This window comes from Ambystoma mexicanum, chromosome 6q (assembly GCF_040938575.1).
Source record: "Ambystoma mexicanum isolate Mex_15411 chromosome 6q, UKY_AmexF1_1, whole genome shotgun sequence".
In the NCBI taxonomy this organism is placed as follows: Eukaryota; Metazoa; Chordata; class Amphibia; order Caudata; family Ambystomatidae; genus Ambystoma; species Ambystoma mexicanum.
Window position 1 is genome coordinate 546,310,523 of NC_090937.1, and position 18,088 is coordinate 546,328,610.

Sequence of the window (18,088 nt, forward strand, 5' to 3'; positions counted from 1 at the left end):
AGGAAAAGGGAAAAGAACAGAAAAAAGGCATTAGTAAGCATTCTGCAAATCTTCGCTTATTTTTAAATACTGTACGAGCTTCAAACGCTTACCTGACTCCCAGCCACTCTGGGGGAACTCTGTCTTTGGAACTTCTCGTCCATTTGCAAGAGAGAAAAGACACTCCAGGTTTGTGTGGAAACATCTAGAGGCGCCGCATACCGCGCTTACCCACCGCATTTGTTTTTCATAACCGGCATTCACATTGAAAACATAGCGGCACCTAAAAGACACAGAAAAATAACTCACTTCAATGCAAATACGAAAGGGTTGCATCGCGCATCGTGCTCTCACTCACTTTCAGCGCTACTCATCTCAGCAGCACGCCGCCATCCCCGGATGCTGGCCATCAGGAAGGAAAGGAACGAAGTTAGAGAACTGTTCAAAAGACTCATTATACTTACCTGTCAGACTCTTGCCAGTGAAGTAACTAGGCAGCAACGAGCCCGCATCAATCAACGCACCCCTGCGCTGAAGGCAGGATGGAGAGCACACTATCCAAGAAAACAAGGCCCAGTCTCCAGTCGAATAGCCTCCAGGGAAGGGTTTGCGGTTGTAAGAGGTCAGAACAGGCTGAGTGACGTCCCGGTGGGTACCAAGTGAGCGTTACAGGTTTAGAGGTATCTCCATAACAGTCCTCTGACACTATTCAGTTAGTTGGTGGGGTGAGGTCGATCTCAAACAGTACATACTGGAGGGATTCCTCCAACGTAACATAGGTCTTTTTGGGGTGCCTCTTCTATGAATCCACCTATTTCTTCCTTTGAATCCACCTATTTCTTCCTTTGCCTCTTACCACATATGTTTCATGCCCTGTGGTAGCAAGCAGGATGTGTTTTGGTAACCTGTTAGAAGACGTGGATGGACATCTGAACAGAGCAATGTTGGCACCTGATCTCCACTCTTTCAGTGTCTGCTTCTTTAGCCCAGCTGAATAGGTTGGAAGTGATGACTACTTGTTGATCATTTGTGAGACGTCAGCCTCTGTGTGAAGATTTCAGCATGCCTCTGTACTTTAGGGGCTGTTGCTCTCTCTTGTGGGATGTTTTTACCCATGCATCCGAGCCCTACCACAAAAACTGTGCAGTACTGGCATTGAAAACATCATGATGACCAGAGCTTCCCAGAAAATGCCCAGGGAAATGCATGAAGAATAGGCTGCCACCCATTTTTGCTGATGTTATGGGCACAGAAGGGCACTGCCTAAAACCACCATTGGACTACCCACACAGTAGCCTGAAACCATTGGGAATGGCAATGCTGAATGCCAAAAGCAACCTAGAACTGTGGGGAATTCATTTTCTTAAATCCCAAAAATGGTTGCATTACCAGCACTCACCACAATCAGAAAGCCGGCGTTTTAAAACCACCAGACTTTTGTGTAAAACTGAATAAATGAACCCAAAGCAGGCCAAAGAAAGACTTTCTGAGAGGTGGATACAATGTAAAGTTATATTCTGAAGTGACTTGAATGTTCATAACAAGACTGGCTGAGCTCTGCAGGTCTGCAGCAGCCTAACTGAAACTGGATTTAAAACTACCAAAAATCGAAAATGTTTAAATTAACTGAGTGACCTACTTTTGAGTGTCACATAGTTTGTCACTGTTGAAATGTCATAGTTTTGAACTTAGAATCAGCACTCTAGCTGCATATGTAAAAATTGTCTTGACTTAAACTGGGGAACAAAAAGTGACATTTTATCTGAAACCTGGCTTAATGAAACTGAATTCTGCCCACCAGCTACCCCCGACAGGAGTTGAGACTTGCACAACAGCTGTGTTCCCAGGCCTAGCTGCCTTTTGCTGTTCCCACCAAAAGGGATATGACACTTCTCTGATTGAATTACCTGGGCTCTGCAGGAAATTGAACAAAGCCCTGTCCTGACTCAGGCAAATGTTTTATTATGAGGGTTGTAAAAGTGGCTTCCTCCTGGAAGGAAAGGGGAGGAGCACTGCCTGTGAGAGCAAGCTGGCTTGGCAGAACTGGAAAAACCAGAAATTCAACCTTGTGCTGGGGGAAACCACACCCCTTTGGGGCCAGAACATAAATCTAAAAAGATGGATCATTCATAGAGCGGACTTGTGAAAATTTTATAAGTGATATCATTAGTCTTGTGATTTTTCTGTTCACATTAAGACGTGTTAGGACCCGGTGGTATGTTCAGGGGGGTTTTTAGCAGAAAAGAGGATATTACTCTAAATGTATGTATGTTAAAAATCTGACAGTCCACCACCTAATGCCCACATGCTTTGCGAACATTTGTGTAAATGCGGGGACAAATCCAATATTGGTAACCCGACCAAAAAGTGAAATATGTTGCCATTTTTTAACCCAAGCTCCTAGAAACGACAGAATTGGAACAGGGGCTACCATCAGTAAATGCATGATGCGTGTATGCAATGCCAAACAACTGTCTATCTATGAAATATGTCTATTAGGATCAGATATAGATTGTGTGTAAAGTTGACAGGGGTGGGTTCTCTGTATCATAAACAGACCTCATCATGATGACACTTCATTTCATTCCCCCAATCAAGGGGAAGAGGAGGAAGTGGCCAATGACAAGTGGAGAGGGGTAGGGCCTAGAAAGCTAGCCTCTCCACCCACTTTCAAAACACATAAAAGCAGACAGTCAGGACAGATAGGGACATTCTATTCCATCTGCTGCGGGACGCTTTGCCGGGAAAATCCATACTTTAACTCCATCAACCTCCAGAGAGCCAACATAGAGACTTCAATCTATCCACCTTCAGAGACCAAGACTTTACTTCAGAATTTGTAGCAGAGAGGTCAACTACAAGCTAAATCCCTCTTTAGCAGGCCTTAAATCATTGCCACTATTCACAGCCAGGCGAGCTGTTTGAATTCTTTGCAAGAACTCTTGCCATTTGCCAGAGAGCAGTGTTATATCCAGAGAGAGACCAGCTGAACCGGAGACCGCTGTTAGCAGAACCAGAGAGCTGACCCAGATCACTGTGAAGTGCCGAGACCAGACCGGAGTGCAGTCCAAAACCTGACCAGATCCGTGGTGAGGCCTATTTCTAAATATATTGTGAGTACCTAGCAGAACTGTGCAGAACCAATCTCTTAGTTAAAATAATATAATTCAATCCATTTTAATCTAACCAGAACTGCCTCCTAACTCTCACCTGTCATTTGCAAAGCTGTCACCTGTCATTTTCTATCTGCAAGCTGTAACCTGTGTAACAAGCCTAGAACCGACTTCCTACTCCTCATACTTTTGCCGTAATCAAGATTCTCGCACTCGCAAACTTTACCGCGATTTGCGATTTGGTTAAAAATCCAGCCACGTGTGAAAACAGCAGCTTCCTTGCTTTCCTTGCTAAAATTTCGTTTGCCTCTTAAGACCCATCCCTGAATCATTGCTAAAGTGAGCCTGAACTCATCCCAAGTATATTTCACTCACCCTGAACCTCCTAAAGGGAATTAAAACCATTTTCAGCATATTTCTCACTGCATTGTCACCATATTCAAAGCATTTTGCCTGTGTTTCAAAACTCATATCTGTTGTATAAGCTGCTGGGGGGAATTGAACTGAATTCTATTTGATTGCATTCCTAAGAACTGTGTCATCTTCATCTCCTTACAGTGCATAAAAGGGGGGGTGAATTGTCCAAGAAAGTGATTACATTGTTTTTTGCTGAAATCCTATCAAGTTATTTTCTGTACTGCATTTCATTCCACATTGCATCCATTTGAAACCATAAAAGTATTGTTGCTATCGTATCCATCCTATAACCACTCATCATTGATTATAAAGAAGTGTGCTAGTGCCGGACTATCCATTATTGATTACTGCTCAGATTAAGTGTGATATTCAATTATTAATTTATTATAAAGTGTGATATATATATATATATTGTTGAAATTATCAAATAAACCGTTTAAACTTGCAAAACAGAACTACTTCGTGGCTCAGTGGGGTCAGGGGGATTCCAAGAGAGGGGTGTTATATAGGGGTAGTCATCCAGAACGCATGAACTGGACGTAAAGATATATCAATAAGGGTTTCCATTCAGTATCCCAGACTAGGCATTTACTTAGCTGTAGTGTTGAATTGAATCCTCTTACAAATTGGGGGCTCGTCCGGGATGTTTGGGTTAGATCTATCACTTGTGCAGATTAATACAGCGTGCCAGCTGACCAGATACACATATCCGGTCAGATCACCACGCTGTGTTACGCTGTAAAGCACTCCTCAAAGGAACGCTCTATGGAAAAGGTCGGTTTTGCAAAAATATAATACAAACTTCTGTAAATCAGGACAGAGACCAATCTCTAGAATGACGACCTTAGTAGATATGAAAATAGCCAGAGAACACTTCTTACATAAGCTATTTGTGAGAGGTGAGTGGACTCATCAGGACCAAACGGTCTGGTTGCAGGCAATCGCGCAACAGGTCACTGAAACAGGGTCAGATACATGGGGAGATCAGGGTCCCCTACATGTGGCCCTGAGCGAACTATACATGGCCCCGAAGGCCAAGGATGAGCACCACAAGATTGCCAGGGTAGCAGCATATTTATATTTACATATGGGAGCCATGCAGGACAAATGTCCTGAAGGCCAAGATCTGGCGAGTAGGCAACTGCTGGCACTACAGAAGGTCCAATCTGACCTGGTCTCTTCTGAGCAGAGGCTGCAGGGGAGCCAGGAGTCAGAAAATGACAGTAGGCAGTATATCATTAAAATAAAAGAGGACATGGATATACTGCAACAGGAAAAGACAGACCAGGATACCAGAATTCTGGCTTTGCAGAAGGAACTCAACAAAATCAAAGGGGACTACTTATGGGTATCTCAACTGTGTGTTGCCCAAAAACGTTTTCACACTAGGGAGGACACAGTTATGTCGAGTGGGGAGGAGTTTGCCAAAAAGCCAAATTAGCTAATTGCGCTTTTCAAGAATTCTCATGTGCACATGTGTTGTGCTAAAAAACACATGCTCTACCGCCTTGGTTGTTGCATGTGTTAGCTGTCATCCAAATGAAAAATGAACATTAATTTTAATAGGTTTTCTCTGGATGGACAGGTGCAGGTTAGAATTGTAAAAAAAAAAAAATGAAGAATTTTGCTTCAGCAATGTTCTCTCTGGAGGTAATTACAGGGAAGTCCCCTAAAGACTTGGACAGGGGGTCCTTAATCTGAACGAACGTGACCTGTGCAGTTCATGTTGTGCACTAAGTATGCTCGTTCTCTAGCCAACCGGTTTCTGTGGAACAAATGAGTGGGCCACATTCATCAGGGCTTTGCAGGGCATCTGGGTCTGTGCCTGCTGGTAATCACGTCTGTATTTCTTCAAAAACACTCCCTGTAAGGGTGACAAGGAGGGAGGGGAGAGAGAATGAGCACGAGTAAATGTCTAGTGCTATATCTCAAAAATTATCTCGAAACACTGCATTAGTATATAACGAGGGGAAAAAGGCTTACCCGCTCCGTGTGGTTTGGTAACTTAGCACGGTGGGTGAGACGGCCCGAAACCTGGTGGCCAAAAGACAATAAGTGCTGTCAATAGTGATGCCTAAGTGCATCGTTTCAGAAAGACAACAGGCAGCATAATAATTGCTATCTATTTTAACCAAATTGAGTGTGTATCCTGTCTACAGCGACGCGCGTAGCGTGGTCACTGGTGGTTTAACAAACATACACAAGAGGACATCCCAGGTGTACACATTGAGCCGCGTGTCTGAGTCACACGCTCGGGGGGAGGGAGTGGGGGGAGGAGAGTGACAGTCCCAGGCAGGCTGCAACGAGTGGTCGCTTACCTTGGAGCAATCGTCTCTGTTTGCGTAACTGGCCACGCGCGAGAGATGTCACGAGGATAGAAATTGCCCAACTCATTAGAAAAATCAGATTGAAACAATACCTTGGGCAAATTACACTTTCAGAAGAGAAGAAGGCCACCACCATGAAAGGCAAATCCACCTTCTATCCCCCGCCTAATGCAATTACACCCGAGTCCATCACGTTTGAGAAAGCACTCCTGAAGAAACTGGAGGAACTGGAGTCAGAAAGTATGCCGGGATTCAAAAATTTTTCCAAGAAGAAGAAACAGGCACTTCTATCCCTATCCAACAATGATGCTATTACCATAAAACCAGCTGACAAAGGGGGTGCCACGGTAATAATGGACACTATGGCATACCATCAAATGGTGATGGAACTCCTACAAGACCATGCGAGCTATAGACAACTTGGAACGGACCCCACTGAAGCCATCAGACAGCAGATAGTACCCATTCTGGAGGAAGCCAATGCTGAGGAACTTATCAGCAACAAAGAGTATGAATTTCTTAATCCTAAACACCCTAAAAAACTGGTTTTCTATGCTCTACCAAAAATCCACAAACGTAGGAATCCACCACCCGGCAGACCTATTGTATCCGGGATAGGCTCTATACTGGAACCACTGTCACAGTTTGTGGACTATTTTTTGAAACCAGAAGTTGTGAAAATGCATTCATACCTCAAGGACACTACAGCCGTTCTAAAACTCATCAAGGACCGCCCTTTTAATCCTGCACAGAACATCCTGGTAACACTAGACATCGAATCCCTCTACACTAAGATCCCCCAAATGGCCACACTTAGAGTCATTGAGCAAATACTATGGGAAAGAGACTCTCCCATGCAAACTCCAGTTACCCTAGTGATGCAATTGGCGGAGATTGCCCTGACAAAAAACTTCTTCATCTATGAGAACTCGTTCTACGAACAAGTTTCCGGGACGGCAATGGGAGCTACATTCGCCCCGAGTCTCGCGAACTTATATGTAGCCAACTTTGAAGAAGAAAGAATCTACAATCCAGCTAACCCATGGCTACCCAAATTGGAATTATGGTCGAGATACATCGACGATGTGTTACTCATCTTTAAAGGCACTGAACCTGAGCTTGCATTGTTCATGACATGGCTCAACAGACAGAACCCCTTCCTCAAATTCTCAGAGACCCATGGTACAGAATCTGTACATTTCCTAGATCTAACCCTGGAGATACGGAATGCAACCATCAACAGTACAGTGTTCAATAAACCTACGGATAGAAACTCACTACTCACCTACGGGAGCTTCCATCCTCCCAGTTTGAGAAGGAATTTACCGTTTGGACAATTCCTTAGATACCGGAGAAACTGTTCAACATTACTAGATTACAATCGACAATCAGCAGACCTCGCAACTAAACTCCACAATAGGGGGTATCCAAAACGTATAATTAAACAGGCACGCAAACGAGCCAGTAACATCCCACGCGAAGTCACCATGGAACATCATGCCAAGCCGAATGAAGCCAACAACATTATAACAGCAGTAATGAGCTTCTCTCCACTCACCAACAAAATCAAGAAAGAAATCGTGAAACTTTGGCCAATCCTAAACGTCGGCCAGTACAGTATAGAAACCCCAAGGTTTGCATTAAAAAGAAGGAAGAACTTACGTGACGCCCTTGTACATTCATACAAAGAAATAGAACCCAAACCAAACACACTGTGGGGACAGAACCCAGCAACTGGCCACACTCCGTGTGGTGCATGTAATGCTTGCTCCAGCACCAAGAGAACCACCTCCATTGACATAGGGTGGCATTTCCCGTGGATTCAAAAAACATTTACGAACTGCAATAGCAGCAACGTGATTTACATCATTACATGCCCCTGCAACAAACGCTACATAGGCATGACAACACGTCCTATTAAAACACGCCTTGCAGAGCACAGATCATGCATCCGCACGAAGAAGATTACGGCACCTATGGTGGAACACTTCCTAGCCCAAAAGCACACTCCGGCAGATTTCACATGGACAATAATTGAAAAAATGGCCATCCCCACCAGAGGGGGGAATATACAGAACTTGTTGTTTAGACGGGAACAACTTTGGATTTTCCGCCTAAAAACAGATAAATATGGGCTGAATGAAGCAATGCACTGGCAATCATTGGCAACTTTATGAGCTAGATTGAAAGAGGACCAGTGGTTATCCTTCCATTTTCGTGCTGTGATATAGTGTTGTGATTTGTGCCCCTCTCTACATGGCATTCGCTCCGCATTCGCTTGCACTAAGGGGTCATGCGAGCTAGTGCCATTGAACATACAGTAATGAAACAGAAGCTCATACCTTTTCGGAGACCAGTACCTACCAGGTACAATTGTGGTTGGCCGATGTCCCCGTGACCTGTGACGCGCGTCGCCTGACTCTGCGATGGCCGCCGCCTCCTCCCGATGGGGCGGCCGTGCTAGAGCCAGGCGCGCACGCGCGGCACACTATGGACACAAAAACAGTCTGTGAACGCCGCCCGCTGAGAAACACATCTCTCGCGCGCAGCCCGTTACGCAAACAGAGACGATTGCTTCAAGGTAAGCGACCACTCGTTGCAGCCTGCCTGGGACTGTCACTCTCCTCCCCCCACTCCCTCCCCCTGAGCGTGTGACTCAGACACGCGGCTCAATGTGTACACCTGGGATGTCCTCTTGTGTATGTTTGTTAAACCACCAGTGACCACGCTATGCGCGTCGCTGTAGACAGGATACACACTCAATTTGGTTAAAATAGATAGCAATTATTATGCTGCCTGTTGTCTTTCTGAACGATGCACTTAGGCATCACTATTGACAGCACTTATTGTCTTTTGGCCACCAGGTTTCGGGCCGTCTCACCCACCGTGCTAAGTTACCAAACCACACGGAGCGGGTAAGCCTTTTCCCCCTCGTTATATACTAATGCAGTGTTTCGAGATAATTTTTGAGATATAGCACTAGACATTTACTCGTGCTCATTCTCTCTCCCCTGCCTCCTTGTCACCCTTACAGGGAGTGTTTTTGAAGAAATACAGACGTGATTACCAGCAGGCACAGACCCAGATGCCCTGCAAAGCCCTGATGAATGTGGCCCACTCATTTGTTCCACAGAAACCGGTTGGCTAGAGAACGAGCATACCTAGTGCACAACATGAACTGCACAGGTCACGTTCGTTCAGATTAAGGACCCCCTGTCCAAGTCTTTAGGGGACTTCCCTGTAATTACCTCCAGAGAGAACATTGCTGAAGCAAAATTCTTCATTTTTTTTTTACAATTCTAACCTGCACCTGTCCATCCAGAGAAAACCTATTAAAATTAATGTTCATTTTTCATTTGGATGACAGCTAACACATGCAACAACCAAGGCGGTAGAGCATGTGTTTTTTAGCACAACACATGTGCACATGAGACTTCTTGGAAAGCGCAATTAGCTAATTTGGCTTTTTGGCAAACTCCTCCCTTTGCAGAAGAAACGCCAAGACAGTTTGGACTCCCTACTGCAGAGCCAGAAAAAGCTGGAGCAACAGATCAATTTCAACAGGGCATGCACAGAACAGGTAGCCACCCTGCAGATCAAACTAGACAGAGAGAAAGAGGAGAGCAATAAACTGATCCTGAAAGACCTGGATACCCAGGCAGAGTTTGATCAGGAGCGCCAGAAAGCTGGTGCCTTCCAAAGGCAAAGGGACGACCTGGCGTCACAAATTCAAGCTCTTGGTCAGGAAAGGGACACCTTAGGCCAGGAAGTCTGCCACTTAAGAAGAAAAATGGAAGAAAATCACCTGGCCCACCAGGGACTGGGTGACCTCCAAAAAGAACACCAGGACTTGCTAGAGCACACCAGGAGGGTGGAGGAGGCTCTGGCAAGACAGGAGCAGGCCAATAGGGACACAGCTCAGGAGGTATCCCTCCTGCAGCAAAGACTGGCCCAGTGCTCCAGGACCAATCAGGAAACGCAGAGAGAGAATGAGGCTCTCTGCCAGCACAACGATAGGCTCCAACAACAGGTAGCGATGCAGGAGAGACTGATAGAGTCTAGTAAGGCCTTAACTGAGAAACTGAAGGCGCAGGCTCTTGCATTACAACAGGTAGCAGGGGCGGATAGAGACCAGGTGCGCTGGGAAAGGGAAACTCCTGAGCATAACCTCAGGAGCCCTAGTACCAGAGGCCGTTATCTCTCTCAGTCCCTGGATTCTGCCACCCCCCTGTCCCCTGGCGCACATGAGCACCAGGCCACAGAGATGGCAGATTACTATCCAGCCAGAAGCATGGGGCTCATAGGCCAGTACCTCCCAGGAATGGATGGGCGGGCATCCGGGTATGGACACCCAAGCACAGTGCAATTTAGTGGGGAACCCCAGGAGAGTAGGCCCATTAAGGGCATCCTGAAAACCTCTGCCCAGTTAGGTCAGTGGGGGGGTACCCATCAAATCCTGGCAGCAAGGAGGAATCTGAAGACTCCTCTGAACGGCGCAGGACGCAGGAGACCAGGTCCCCACATTCTGCCAGCCATTCCCAGGCTCGCAGAATCCGGGAAAACCTGGATGATCAGACAGGAACCTCTGGGAGCAGCGCTTCTGAGTCGGAGGATGAATGGACCAGGGTTACCCGAACCAAAAAGGCCAATAAGGCAAAAAGGGCCTTGCTTAAGGACCCATTGAAGCAAATAAAGGCAATAAGGAGTGTCATCACGCCTTATCACAAGAACGCCAAGTACTCTGTTTGGGAACACTTGGAGCTTTACGAGCAAATGATGAAGACTTTCCATTTGAAGGACAGCAGTAGCTGCATCCAGTATGTCAAATGGACATTCTCCCCAGAATACTCCAGTTTCTTTGCGGGGCTGGAGGACCAAAATCATTTAAGATGGTCCACCTATAAGGCGGCCATCTTGAAACATTTTTCTGTTCACAGAAATCCTCAAGAGGCTCGCAAGGCAGCCTACAATTTGCAATGTGGGGAGGATCAGGCCCCACAAGAATTCGTGCAAGAACTGAAACGAGCCTTTGCGCAGACCACCAGAAGGGTGCGCACAGACAGCAGAGAATTTCTCAATACATTTTTCCATGCCTTGCCCAAATATATAATGACTCAGCTCGTGAGAGATTTTCATGAGAAAAGATCTTTAGACTGGGTCATTGAACAGGCTACCCGGATCTATGAGGTACAGAAGCCTATCGAAAATAAAAATAACGCGCCGAAAAACCCCAAAACCAACAGCACCCCTGCTGCTGCCAAGGTGGCAGAGGTAAAGGTCACCCCCGTTTTGGATTTGGAGATGGGGGGCCTAAAAACCTACCTGCACCTAATAATGCTAGGCCCAGAAGGTCCTCGGGCCAGTCACAGACAGGGAGTGAAAGAGGTAGTCCCACAAATGGGGTCCCTCGCTCTCCTGACTATGTAAGTCCCCGTTACAAGGGAAACAGACCAATCCTGGGTTATGTGTGGACTCCTCCAGCCCAAGGGGGGGAATCCAGCCAAGCACCTGACCCAGGGAACTTCCCTCCTAACTTCCCCCAGGAGGGCAGAAATTCTCCAAATCCTGGGCAGAACTTTTTCCCCAGGTATCCACCCAATTTCCAGCCCCAAAATCATCCATCCTTCTTTCCCCAATTCCCTGAGCCCAGACAACCTAATCCGGGAGAGGGGAGGCCAAGGGTGGAGGGGTACCAAAATCTGCCCAACCCGGGGTACTACCAGAGAAGGGATAGCTACCCTTCCCGAGATCAGCCCAGGGGAGAAAATAGAGCCCCGTATCAGCCTGAGCGGGTTTCCCAGTTAGAGCGCCAGGTCCAAAATATGGCACGGGATCTGGGTCACATACTGAGGGCTCAACAGAACCCTCAGATGAGCGTGCCACCGCAGAATGCCCCAAACTCTGGACCTGGTACTCCAGAACAATGACGGGGGCATCACCCTGATAACACACCGGTTCCTAGGGAGGAGGCACAAGGGGAAGGGGGGTGTAAAGCCTTGGAGGAAGCTTCCTTCCCAACTTGTAAACAGCCCCTGGAAAACCAGGAACCGGAAACAAAATCTCCTGCCCCTGAAAGCCTGCCTCCCAAGGAGCAGAGGGGGGGTAGGAGAAACAAAGGACCCAAACAGACCCACTTTGTGGAGGAGGTACAGGTCTTCCAATTTGAGGGAGAGGGATCCTCAGAGGATCCTGGGGAAAGGACCTTCTCCTTCAGAGATGGGGGAACTCCTCCCAAGGAAAAATGGGTCCCAAGAGATGCCAATTCAGACTGGGTAGATATGGAGACTGAGCTACCGCCGCCCATCATCTCATCCCAGAACCCACAATACCAAAATCCCCTGGTTCAAACCCATCCTGATGACTGCCTCCAAAAAGGGGGGGCGGCCCAGAACCGGAACCAGGGGAACCCACAATGGCTCTGATCTCCAGTTGCCAACTTTTTCTTTCAGATTCCCAAGGCTCTCCACAGAATTCTGCCCAAATTTCTTCTCTTGCAATGTCCAAAACCAGAAAGTTAGCCCACCAGTTGTCCAGAAATGTGCATTATCTGTGCCCCCTTGAGGAGAAGGAGGGAAGATATTATGCCCCGGCACAAGTACAGGGGCAGGGTACGATTTCAGCGCTGGTGGACACGGGATCTCAAGCTACCCTTCTGTCCAGAAGGGCCTTTGATGAACTGAATGCAGGAAGGGGAGGGAATTACCAAATTCCTCTCACCTCACTTCCTGGACAACTCCAGAACTTTGACGGGAAGGAAATTCCCGTCGAGGGGACGGCAGATTTGGACATTAAAATTGGGCGACACAAGTTGAAACACCCGGTCATAGTTGTGACTCCAGAGGGCACCCCTTGTTTACTAGGGAATGACCTCCTGAGAAGGTTGTCACCCCTAATAGATTGCGTAAACAAGGTCCGCTGGACCCAGACTAGCCGACCCATAAAATTAAAACAGAGTGTCAACCATGTTAGTTTAAACGGCACATGCCACATGGTTGAACAAAAATCTGACCAAGTAGAATTCCACTTCCAGAATAACCAAATTCCAGACGTGACAGTAATAACAGTAGGACAACAGACTGGTGATGGGGGGTCCTCTCTATTTCTGAAAATCAACCTTCCTTCCAGTCTAAAGTGGTATTCCACGCTGGAAGGAAACACTCTGAAATTCTATACTAATCCACAATCAGAAACTCCCCCTCCTATAGTCCAGAAAGATGTGAAATCAGCTCAGAGCCTGGCTGATATTCAGCAAATTGGAGAGCAGTTGTTCATCCCTGTTGAGTTAAATGATGGGAAGGACTCTGTTCTTGCTCGAGTGTGTGTGAACAACGGTAAGAGCTTCATCAGCGAAGCGATGTTCCGCCAACTCCCAAAAGATCCAGCCATTCCCACATTCAAACTGATAGACAAATGGGAAATGGACCTGGAAGAACCCAATTCCAAACATCTCCTGCCAAGCAGGTGTATGCTCAAAATCTCCATTGGCAACAAGAGCATAGTCCACAATTGTTGGGTCGTGCGAGACGTCACTGCCGCTTTTTACTTAGGCAGTGACATTCTCAATCGCTTTGCCATTAGTTTGGACCTCATAAACTTCAAAGCTTGGTCCCGATTAGCGGATAATCCCATGGGCTTTGATGATCCAGAAAAAGCATTTAGGTCAGCTCAATTGCTACCTTATGCAGTTGAAATTCAGATCAAAGAGGAAGTCACCATCCCAGAAAGGACCCGACAATTCTCCCTGGAAGTGAAAGCTAAAAGAGGACAACATTTGAAAAACCTTGATGCTTACATACATCTAAACGCTTCTCTCCAACAGCAAGGGTTGGGGGTAAACCCAACTCCATTAGTCAACATAGAACATGACACCATTCTAATAGAGGTGGATAACAGCGACTTAAAGAGTATTACTCTAGCCGCAGGCACCATTATTGGAATGGCGGTTGATGACTGACATTTTTCCATCAATTTAGGTAATGAACTGTTAGGGCCAATCCCCAAGGACTGCTTTGACAGTGACAGTGATGACAATACAACACCAGACAGGATTTTTACCCGGCATGGGGGGAACTTCCTGGTGTACACTTCTTGCCCTTATGGTAAGGAAGATGTGACTTGTGACTTCAGGAGGGATGAGGTGATTTTCCAGGTCCATGAGGGCTGCCTTTCCCACCTGAAGCCTCCAGTCCAAATCAGCACTCTGTCCAGGGACTTCTCCACCCAGCTGGAGGAGGCCGCTGAGATAGCCAAACCAGAAGTCTTTCCAGGCTTCAGGCAGATGGTGGAAGAGAGAGTCAACCTAGCTGATGCCTGTGTGACTCTGGAACAGAAGCAAAAGTTGAAACAAGTTTTCTTGGATTTCCAAGATCTCTTTGCGGTAGACTCATATGACTGTGGCTGCACCGACATCCACACAACAACAATCCCCACGGACCCTGGCATGACTCCTGTGTTTGTGAAGCAATATCGCTTGCCTCTCGCATCCATGGAGTCCCTTACTGAAATAATTAAGAACCTTGAGTCCCGGGGAATAATCCGTCCAGTCCACAGCACTTTCAATAATCCGGTGCTGGGAATATTGAAACCAAACGGCCAGTGGAGACTCTGTGCCGACCTCAGGGAGCTCAACAAACGGGTCCATACTTCCTGATGGCCTCTGCCCTACATTGACCAAGGGCTGGCCCAGATCCAGGTGTCACAGGTATTCACTACAATAGACCTGACCAATGGATACTGGACCGTGCCGGTCAGTAGGGAGGACCAATACAAGCTGGCTTTTACCTTTGGGGGCCAGCAGTATACATGGACCCGGACTCGCTTCGGATACCTCAACTCCGGCAATGAATTCAACATTTTCCTACATAAGGCCATGCCCGACCTGGATGCGAGGGGTAACCTGGCTTATGTAGATGATGTCCTCATCAAAAGTTCATCTGTGGAGGAACACATAGCGGAGATCCGTTATGTTCTGACCCAGTTGAGGGCCGCCGGAGCAAAACTTTCCTTTCAGAAAGCACAGTGGTGTAGAACCCGTGTTAATTTTTTGGGGCATGAGATTACTTCTCAGGGTCTCTGTCCCCAGGAAAAAAAAGTGGAAGCACTTCAGAAAATGAAAGACCCCGCAACTCTGCGGGAACTAAGGAGCCTCCTTGGACTGACTAATTACAGCAGAAAGTTCATTGAGGGCTACGCAGAGATCACCAGACCCCTGATTCATCTCCTGAAGGGGGGGGTCAAGTGGGAATGGGGTCCAGAACAAGCCGAGGCGGTAAAACAACTCAAGAGAAGCCTCTCACAAGCGCCTTGCCTAGCTTACCCTGTCAGAAACAAGGAGTTCTTCCTGGAGACGGGGTTCTCTAAAACGTGCTTGACGGCGGTATTATACCAAAAGAATGACAAGGTCAATAAAGTAATCTCCTATGCGAGCAAAACTTTATCCTCTGTGGACGAAAAATTCAACGATTGTGAGAAGGCACTCCTGGCAACGGTGTGGGCATTGAAGAATTACCGCCCGTTTATCCCGGGGGAACACATCATAGTGGAGACTCCACACCAGCCTCTGAAATATCTCCAAAGTGACAGAATCCGGGCCGGAAATGTGAGTAATTCCCGAATTACTTCCTGGATTCTGTCAATGCAAGGCTTTCCTGTGGAGGTCCGATATGGCCAAAACAAGAAGAGTCCCCTCGCGCAAGGTCTGGCTGACTTGCATGACTGTGCCAGAGAAAACTGTCTCGAGGACGAAAGTCTAAAAATCAAGGACAACATGGAGGCATACCTTAATTCCCCACACAAAGTCTTTGAAGAGGACAAGTGTGAGGGAATGCCCACTGTCTATGTGGATGGATGCTCTTACCATGTTGACAACAACGTGGAGAAAGAACTGGTGGCCGGCGTAGGGAATGCATGGGTGAATGAGTCCCCAGAACCCTCCGCTGGATACAAAATTGGTCCCCGAAGTAGTCAGGTGGCAGAATTGATGGCTGTGCATCAGGCCATCCTCACTGCTGTCCAGCATCAACTCCATGAACTGTTTATAATCACAGATTCGGATTATGTACGGAACGGGTTCGTAGAGCACCTGGTTAATTGGAAAACCAGATGCATGTTATGTGCTAATAACAAACCCTTGAAACATGGGAAGTTGATCCAAAACATTGATGATCTGGTCACCTCGAATGAGATGACCATCTATTGGAAAAAGATCAAGGGTCATTTAAAAGTAGAGGGACCAGACAAAACTGGAAATGACTTAGCTGATCAGCTAGCCAAAACCGGGGCCATCCAAGGGGATCTAATAGAAATAGAGTCCCTGTTGGGGGAAATCCAGGTCACTGCTATCACTAGGTCCCAGACAAATGCTCACAATGATCTGTCAACTGCCCAATGGAGCAAGGAGACCCCTGATGCTGATTTGATTACCGCTCAGAAGGGGGATCCAATAATTGGTAAATTTTACCAACACATTGAGGACCCTGAGAACTTTCCCCTGACGGATACCGATTACAACGGGAAAGAGGACCTTAGAGTGTTGATGAAATGTCCAAAAATGTTCCGGATCCAAGACGGTTTGTTGGTAAGGAAATCCAAAGCTGGCCACGATCAGTGGGTGGTTCCTACCTCATTCCGAAGCCTGATGTTAAGTCACGCCCATGATGCGGCCACCGCCGGTCATAGGGGGTTTCACACAACACTGGAAATCTTAAGAGAGGTTGCATACTGGCCACACATGGGCCAGGACCTCAACCAATACTTGAAGGGTTGTCTTGTGTGTGCACAATTTCAGCCAACATCCCTCACACACCGGGCGCCTCTCCAAAAGAGGGGGATGACACTGCCATGGTCAGATTTACAAATCGACTTCATAGGCCCTGTGATTCGCTCGTATAGATGAAATAAGTACATGTTGACTGTGACATGCTTGTTTACCAAGTGGGTGGAATGTCTCCCAGCCCCAAATTGCAAGGCAGAAACAGCAGCTGCCCTGATGATTAACCACATCTTTTCCCGTTTTGGTCTACCTCAAAGGATTGAGTCAGACAGAGGTAGCCACTTCACCAGTGAAGTAATGACAAAGATATGGGAGATACTGGGGGTCAAGAGAAAGCTACACATTGCTTACAGGCCAGCTTCTTCTGGAGCAGTGGAATGCTACAACCGAACCATTGTGAGCATATTAAAGAAGTTTGTGGCAGATTCTGGGCCAAGTTGGGATATCCGATTACCTCTGGTCCTAATGGCCATCAGATCTACCCCTTCATCTGCAACCAAAATGTCACCATTTGAGTTGATGACTGGACGCAAGATGGTGCTTCCTCAGCATTTGCTCTACAGAACCCAAGAGCAAACGTTGATAAATGCCTCCACAACTCATGAGTATGTGGAGAATTTAAGGAAACACCTTCAGCATGCTTTTGCCTATGCTCAGCGGAATCTAGAAAGATCAGCTGAGAGTATGAAGACCCACTATGACCTGAAAACTTCCAGGAAGGAATATCAGGTGGGGTACCGGGTCTATCTATACAATTTCCAAAGGAACCAGGCCAAGCAGCGAAAATGTTTGCCTACATGGAAGGGTCCCTATGAGATTATAGACAAGATCTCCCCTGTGGCCTACAAGATCCGCATCCCCAAAGGAGGTTTGGCAGAGGGGGAAGACAAGTGGGTCCACATAAACCAGTTGAAGTGTTGCCATCCCAGGCACACTCTGCAACAACTGGAGGAATCCTCTGGAATCCTAGAGGGTACTGTCTCAGATTAATTCAGTTCTAACTTAAAATATCCTACATATCGCCTATCAAATTCTGAGTTTCTCAATGTGGGTGTTTTCGTTTTTGAATGCAAAAAGAAATGTGCATGTTCATATGTTTTGACTATAAATTTATATGCCACCCCACTATATCAATGGTGGGGGAAAAATGTCTATGAATAGGTATTGCCGCTCTTCCTTTGTCGTCCTAGGAGAAAGAAAACCTCGAGACTGGCCAAGGAGGACGATCCGGAGATCGGGAGCAGAGACGTAAGGGGCCCGGGGTACCGCCCAATCTTCCCATCAGGACCGGCGAGGAGAACCGATCGATCCGACCGGATGGAGAAAAAGATGCTGAACTGTGCCATCTATTGGAAGAAGATGAGGAAACATCCCAGATCTTGCGAGTTCCATCATTGAAACAGAATGGCCATCGCAAGAGGGGGGCTTGTGGGATGTTTTTACCCATGTATCCGAGCCCTACCACAAAAACTGTGCAGTAC